This window comes from Orycteropus afer, unplaced genomic scaffold, assembly GCF_000298275.1.
Source record: "Orycteropus afer afer isolate SDZICR_OR568_19922 unplaced genomic scaffold, OryAfe1.0 scaffold00021, whole genome shotgun sequence".
Classification (NCBI taxonomy): Eukaryota; Metazoa; Chordata; class Mammalia; order Tubulidentata; family Orycteropodidae; genus Orycteropus; species Orycteropus afer.
This window is the reverse complement of record NW_006921608.1, coordinates 7218039-7225170: the sequence shown is the minus strand read 5'-3', so window position 1 is coordinate 7225170 and position 7132 is coordinate 7218039.

Below are 7132 nucleotides of genomic sequence, written 5' to 3'. Positions count from 1 at the left end.
CAGCTGTCCCTCACATGCAGAACCCAACTCTGGTTCCTGATTTACATCATTTTTATTTACTTCATGGCATTTTCTGCTTTCAATAATCTATATATGTTTTGTGTATGGACATCTTTATAGTTTGCCTTGAACTATCTGCCAACAAGGCTAGCAATTTCATTTAACTCATTCACTGTTGTAATACAAAGTTTAGAATATTTCTTGGCACATACTAATCATTTTTAAAAAAGAATGAGTGGATTTATTGAAATCTGAGTACTGTGGTTAAAACCAAAAAAACTAAACTCAATGTTATCAAGTCATTTAGGACAAGGAGTAAAAGCAAATACAGGCCCAAGTCATAGAGTCCCCTCCTTAGGTTTCTGAGGAGGTATCTCTAGGAAGTAGATTGCCCAATCTTCCTTCCAAGGAGTGGCTGGTGGGTTTGAACCACCAGCCTTCTGGTTAGCAGTCAAATGCCTTAGGCACTACCCCAGCAGGGCTCCTGTGGTTAGCCCTTTTAAAATTAATTTTCACAGCAATCCTGTTGATTTTTATTAGTATTAAACCCACTTTACAGATGTGAACAACTGAGATCTAAAGAGTTATCAAAGGCACCCAGTAGGCTAGTAGACACTGGAGCTGGGACTCAAGTGTTATATCTGCTTGGGGTTTCAAAGTTCTTGTCCTTGGTAACTCACCTATTGCCTATACATAATTCTTCAAAGAATTATACTCCCATTAGATATGTGTGTGTTTTAATACAACCTGAGACAGAAGTGTGATCATTGGGTATGGGCAACTTTTAAGAGAAAATGACAAGTGCGCTCTTTGCTGTTTTAATATGTCATAAGATAGATTTTTCATTGACCCTTGAGTTCCCTCTATTTTGAACACTTAAATTCTAAGTTGCAGTTGGAAACCCAGGTGACAGCTGTGACTAGGATCTTTTGCCTTCTGCACAAAGAATGAGTGTTGCAAATTTTCCTCTCAAGGAGGATAAGATAAAAGAGAATTAGAAGTGATATTATTCTCCAAGTATTCTGCAGACCAACAGACCAGACAGAGGATATGGATAAAGGCTTCCAAACACAGATTACAAAGCTGGCCTTGAAGAGAAAGGAAAATACACTCGCCGGAATGTCTGCTGCAGTCTTACTCTACAAAAGTAAGAAGATTTGATAAATTCTAGACTTGCTGACAACTTAACGCAGAAAGATGAAGAAGGAAAGAAAGAAACAATATTCTGGACTAAATTCTGAAAGGACTGTTTTGTGATACAGACATGATAGAAACATTTGTAAGAAGTAGTCAAATCATTTGAGATATTGGGTAAATATATACATATATATAGTAGAAGTGATTCAACACTCTATCTTAGGGTTTGGAAAATACATTGCTTTAGAGTTTATAAACAGGGCAAACCCTACTCCATCATCAGTGAAGTCAAAAGTGCATGTGGGTTCAGAAGGAGTCTGAAAAGTAGACTTTCTAACAATTTATTCACTGGTGATGGTGATTAAGAAGTGGAAATGAGGCACCGAAAGTTAGCAATGTAACCACAAAGAGGCTCTCTGATGATGTCATATATTAGAAGGGAACTTACAGAAATAGATGAAGGGAGACATTAGCCCAGAGCCTGGCAGGAGAGGAAACTGGACCTAGAGAAGAATGCCTCACTGCCATTGAATCGTATCTGACTCGTAGCAACCCCTCCTTGGGTTTCCAGGGCAGAATCACTATGGAAGTAGATTGCCCAACCTTCCTTCTGAGGAGTGGCTGGTGGATTTGAACTGCCAGACTTCTGGTTAGCAGTCAAATGCCTTAGGCATTACGCCACCAGAGCTCCCAAAAGAATACCAAGCAGATCTAATTCCAGGGTGAATGCAAGTTTTGAAAATAGTTGAAGGCAACCAAAAGAGCTTTGTTGTTTTCTAAAGAGCAAGGAGAATATGAAAAAAAAAAAAAAGTTGATCTGTAAGTGGTATGAAAGATATGTGCCCAAGATAATAACAAAATTATTTAGATTCTACTTTGATTACCTCTTTACTGACAAGACAGATCATCTTAAAACTGAAAAAAAAAAAAAATAGGACAAGGATTAAAGGCAAATACAGGCCCAAGTTGGATGATCAAATTGTAAAGAAATATTTGCAGGTTTACATGAGTAAAGGCTGAGATGAATTCAGTTGTAACATACTGGAAGATCATGCAAAAAGCATCATAGTGCTACTCTGAGTGATTTTTTAGAAATCATGGTGATTGAGAAACCTACCAAAGTACTGTATATGGGTATATGTCTCATTTATAAAAAGAAAGAGATGGTAGAATTTCTGAAACTTTACTGCTCAGTAAAATAATGTCACCCTTGGTCACATTTTGGAATAAAGACTCACACAAGTGATTTATTAGAATGTGCATATAAAGCAGTGATGCTGTTGTTGCCAGGTGCCATTGAGTTCGTTTTGACTCATAGCGACCCTACGTACAACAGAAGGAAACACTACCCGGTCTTGTACTATCCGCACAATCATTGTTTTTCTTGACTCCATTGTTCCAGCTACTGTGTCAATACATCTCATTGAGAGTCTGTCCCTTTTTTGCAGTCCCAGTACTTTAAACACAAAAATGCACTGCCATGGAGTTGGATCCGACTCACTGCGACCCCTCCTTGGATTTCTGAGGCAGTATCACTACGGAAGTAGATTGCCCAACCTTCCTTCTGAGGAGTGGCTGATGGGTTTGAACTGCCAGCCTTCTGGTTAGCAGTCAAATGCCTTAGGCACTATGCCACCAGAGCTCTCACTACTTTACTAAGCATGGTATCAGTCTCTAGGGACTGGTCCCTCCTGATGACAAGACCAAAGTACAAGAGACAAAGTCTGGCCATTCTCACTTCTATGGAGCATTCCAGGTGTACTTTGAAGATGGATTTGCTTGTTTCTCTAGCAGTCCATGGCTTATTCAGTATTCTTCACCAACACAATTCAAATGCTTCAATTCTTCTTCAGTCTTCCTTATACACTGTCCAGTTTTCGCATGCTGAACATCCAAAGAGTTCTCAAAGGCACCAGTAGTCTAGTAGGCACTGGAGCTGGGACTCAATGAGGCTATTTAAACTATCATGGCTTGGATCAGGCATACCTTAGTCTTCAAAGTGTCATCTTTGCTCTTTAACACTTCAAAGGAATCTTTTGCAGCAGGTTTGTCCAATGCAATATGTTGTTTGATTCCTTGACTGCTGGTTCCATGGACATTGATTGTAGATACAAGTAAAATGAAATCTTTGACAACTTCAATCCCTTCTGCATTTATCATGATCCTGCTTATTAGTCCAGTAGGGAGGATTTTTGTTTTCTTTATGTTGAGGTATAATCCATACTGAAGACTGTAGTCTTTGATCTTCATCAGTAAGTGCTTTAAGTCTTCTTCATTTTCAGCAAGCAAAGTTGTGTCAGGTGCATATCTCAGGTTGTTAATGTGTCTTCCTCCAATCCTGGTGCCATGTTCTTCTTCATATTGTTCTGCTTCTCAGATTATTTGCTCAGCATATAGATTGAATAAGTATGGTGAAAGAAAGCAGCTCTGACATACACTCTCCCTGACTTTAAACCATGTGACGTTCCCTTGTTCTGTTCAAGTGACTACCTCTTTGTCTATGGCACTAAACGCCAGCAGGCTGCTTGCTGTAGTTTGTTCCACTGAATGTTCACAGGTTTCTGTGTTCTTGAGCATTTGAGGCTTTGACACTAGTGTGTGGATAGTACCCTTTAGAGAAAACTGCAGTCATGAGAATCAAGGGCACAATGGTGTGAAGGAGATAAGACTGTACAACTCATATAATCTTAGAGTTGAACAACTGGGCAGTGTAGCCTTACACTCCCCAATGCTCTGGCCATCACACTCAAATTTGTGCCATCTGCAGATCTGATGAACACAAATTTTCACTGTGGTCAAACCAAAATGCACTGCATCATCAGGATCACTCTTATTCAATTAGAAAATGAAAACTCTTTGTATAGGATAAAACACCACTGGGATGGATCTACCTAGGTTTATTATCCAAGTAACATTTAATCCAAAAGTTCATGAATTATTTTGTCCACTAACTGCCTTCTTAAATCAAAGCTATGCAATTACTATGCCATTTCTCTCTACCACCCTTATGGCCTGATTTTAGAAGGAAATTAATTTAATTTGGTGGTTTCATGAGTAAATCTTGGCTCCTAGTATCAGAATCTTTGCCACAGCCTCTAGGAAACTCAACTGAAGAGACCCCTTCTTTCTCTCCTTGTCATTTCCTTCTTTCTCTTTCCCACTTCCATCATTTGTCCATAACCTACAAAAGAAAGTTCAAACTTTTAAGATTGGCATTTGGGTTAATTATAACACTGTTTCCAGGTATGATTTCAAGATTGTTGTGTTGGAATTACCTGGGAAGTTTGTTAAGATACAGATTCTTGAGCCCCTTTTCAGACCTGCTAAATCAGAGCCTGGGATGAGGACCTGGAATATGCATTTTATCAAGTTTCAAGTGTTCATCTATAAATATGAAAACTCTTGAGGCAGAATATGACTCTAATGCTGCCAAAGCTATGGGTTTGATCCACCTGGGTATACTTTGTTGTTGTTATGTGCCATCGAGTTGGACCTGACTCATAGCAACCCCTCCTTGGGTTTCCGAGGCAGTATCACTACGGAAGTAGATTGCCCCATCTTCCTTCTGAGGAGTGGCTGGTGGATTTGAACCACCAGCCTTCTGGTTAGCAGTCAAGGGCCTTAGGCGCTATGCTACCAGAGTACACTTAGCTGAGTATAAAAATAGGATCTAATCTAAACATTTTTTTTCCAAGTCCATAAATGATGCTTTCACTTTGCCAAGCTTTTTGGAAACATATATAACTAAAATTATTACATGTGTACATTGTTCCAGTACAATGTCATCTCACCTCTGTGGACGAAGCATATTAAAGGGCCTGTTTTGGAATTTCTTCAAATACCAAGTCTCTTAATTTTAATATAGGTACTCTTCATCTTGTCACACAGTGACAGTTGGTACCCTGGGGATTTTTAGTGACTTGTTTTTCTGCTGGTGTTCTTTTTGTTGCAAAGAGACAGGGTGCAGCCACTGAATACAACAAAAGTCTGGTAGCCAGCACCTTACTAACAAGAATGCAATAGATAAACAAAATTCCTGCTTTCTGGCAGTAAACACCTTCAATCTACTAACTTGCACTGATGCTAGCATTAACGTAATTAACCCTATGAAGATAAGGGGATTGGAATTTGCTACTATTTCTGTTATTTGGAGGTAAAGGTTAGATGTGGAACTTCAACCTCTGCCTTGTAAGGCTTTCACACCCAGTGATGGTTTCTACGAGTAAGCTGCCTCCCTGCCATTCCCTTGTGGCTCTACAGAGGAAAGAACAACTTAAGTAATGTATCCTATAGGGGAAATGTTGGTTATCTCTGAGTAAATGAGAATTTCTGACCACTCTGCAGTTTCCAGTCTTCCATCAGGCAAGTTTGCAAATTCTTGACTGTAACTCAGGGCTACACCCAGGCATGTCAGTCCATGTGCCCCCTTGGTATTGACGGCACCAGGGGTGTTGAAGAGTCCCCTAAATAAGCTGGTTAGCGGTTTCTCTGAGGTTCCATTTGTAAGTCAGCATCACACCCAGGTAAGAAAGTAGACTGAATTAGGCATCAGGGAATGTAGCAAATAGCCTGTAATGTTATAAAGAGAATGAATATCCCCGGTGAAATACTGGCTCTAGGGAGCTCAAACAAATTTGCTCTTTCAAAAAAAACAAGCATCTGAGCTTTCCAACCCCCCACCTAAAATGCATAGATCAGAAGGTGTGGGTGTGGAATTGTCAACATGAGGAGCTGAAGCAGGCCAGGAATAATTTCCAGAGCTCTGCTTCCAGCTCCCCGATGCCTCCCCACCTGGGTGAGCCATGCAAGCTCGGCATGGTGATCTTCCATCTGTCACATCCCTCTGGGCAGCAGCCGGCCTTTTGCACGAGTTCCTTACTGGAGAAGAAGTGTTGGCAGCTCACAAGACCTTATGAACCCACCTGAGGAGAGTTAGTGGAGATCCATGGAATAAAGTGTTTTATGAATAGGAAGAAAAGGGGAGAAAGATACATGAAAAAGATGTGCTGTTTGTCTTCCCTTGAGTCATACCTTTTCCATTCCTGACTTACTTCTAGGTGGCAAGGAAGAGATTTGGAGATCACAAAGGCAATAATAACAAAAATATTAGACCATCTACTACCGTTTTAAAAATTGCCTTCTTCAGAGAATATTTAAGGCAATTGTCCAAAGAAATACAATTCTAGAATTGAATAGGTAGCTATGTAAATGTATATGTATGGTAGTACACAATAGCATCTAATACTGCTTAAGGAGAAAACATGTGTATGCACATGTATGTATTCATGTGCCTCTGTATGTGTTCACGTGAATGTACATGGATGTGCTTGTGGATGTGCATGTGGGTTTGCATGCATAGGTGTGTAGGCATTTGTGTGTATGTGTAAGAGTGACCGTATGCAGATATTCTAACTAAAAACTGAACATGGATGTATTAATTCATGTTATTATTAGCTGCTATTGAGTCTATTTCAACTCATAGTGACCCCCTATGTGACAGGGTAGAACCACCCATATGTTTTTTAGGCTGTAATCTTTAAGAGGGAAGCTCTGGTGGTGTATTGCCTAAGGCATTTGACTGCTAACCAGAAGGCTGGTGGGTTTGAACCACCAGCCACTCCTTGGAAGGAAGACTGGGCAATCTACTTCCATAGAGATACCACCTTGGAAACCCAAGGAGGGTTCGCTGTGAGTCAGATTCAACTCTACAGCAGTGAGTTTGTTTCTTTGTTTTTGCTTACTCTTTAAGAGATCAGATTGCGAGGTGTTTCTCCATGGAGCATCTGGGTTGGTTTGAACTGCCAACCTTTCAGCTAGCAGCCAAGCACTTAACTGTTGTACTACCAGGACCCTGTCTTTATTTAATGTTGTTGTTGTTGTTAAGTGCCGTCGAGTCGCTTCCGACTCATAGCGACCCCATGCACAGCAGAACGAAACACTGCCCGATCCCGCACCAGCCCCACAATCCCTGCTATACTCGAGCCCATCATCGCAG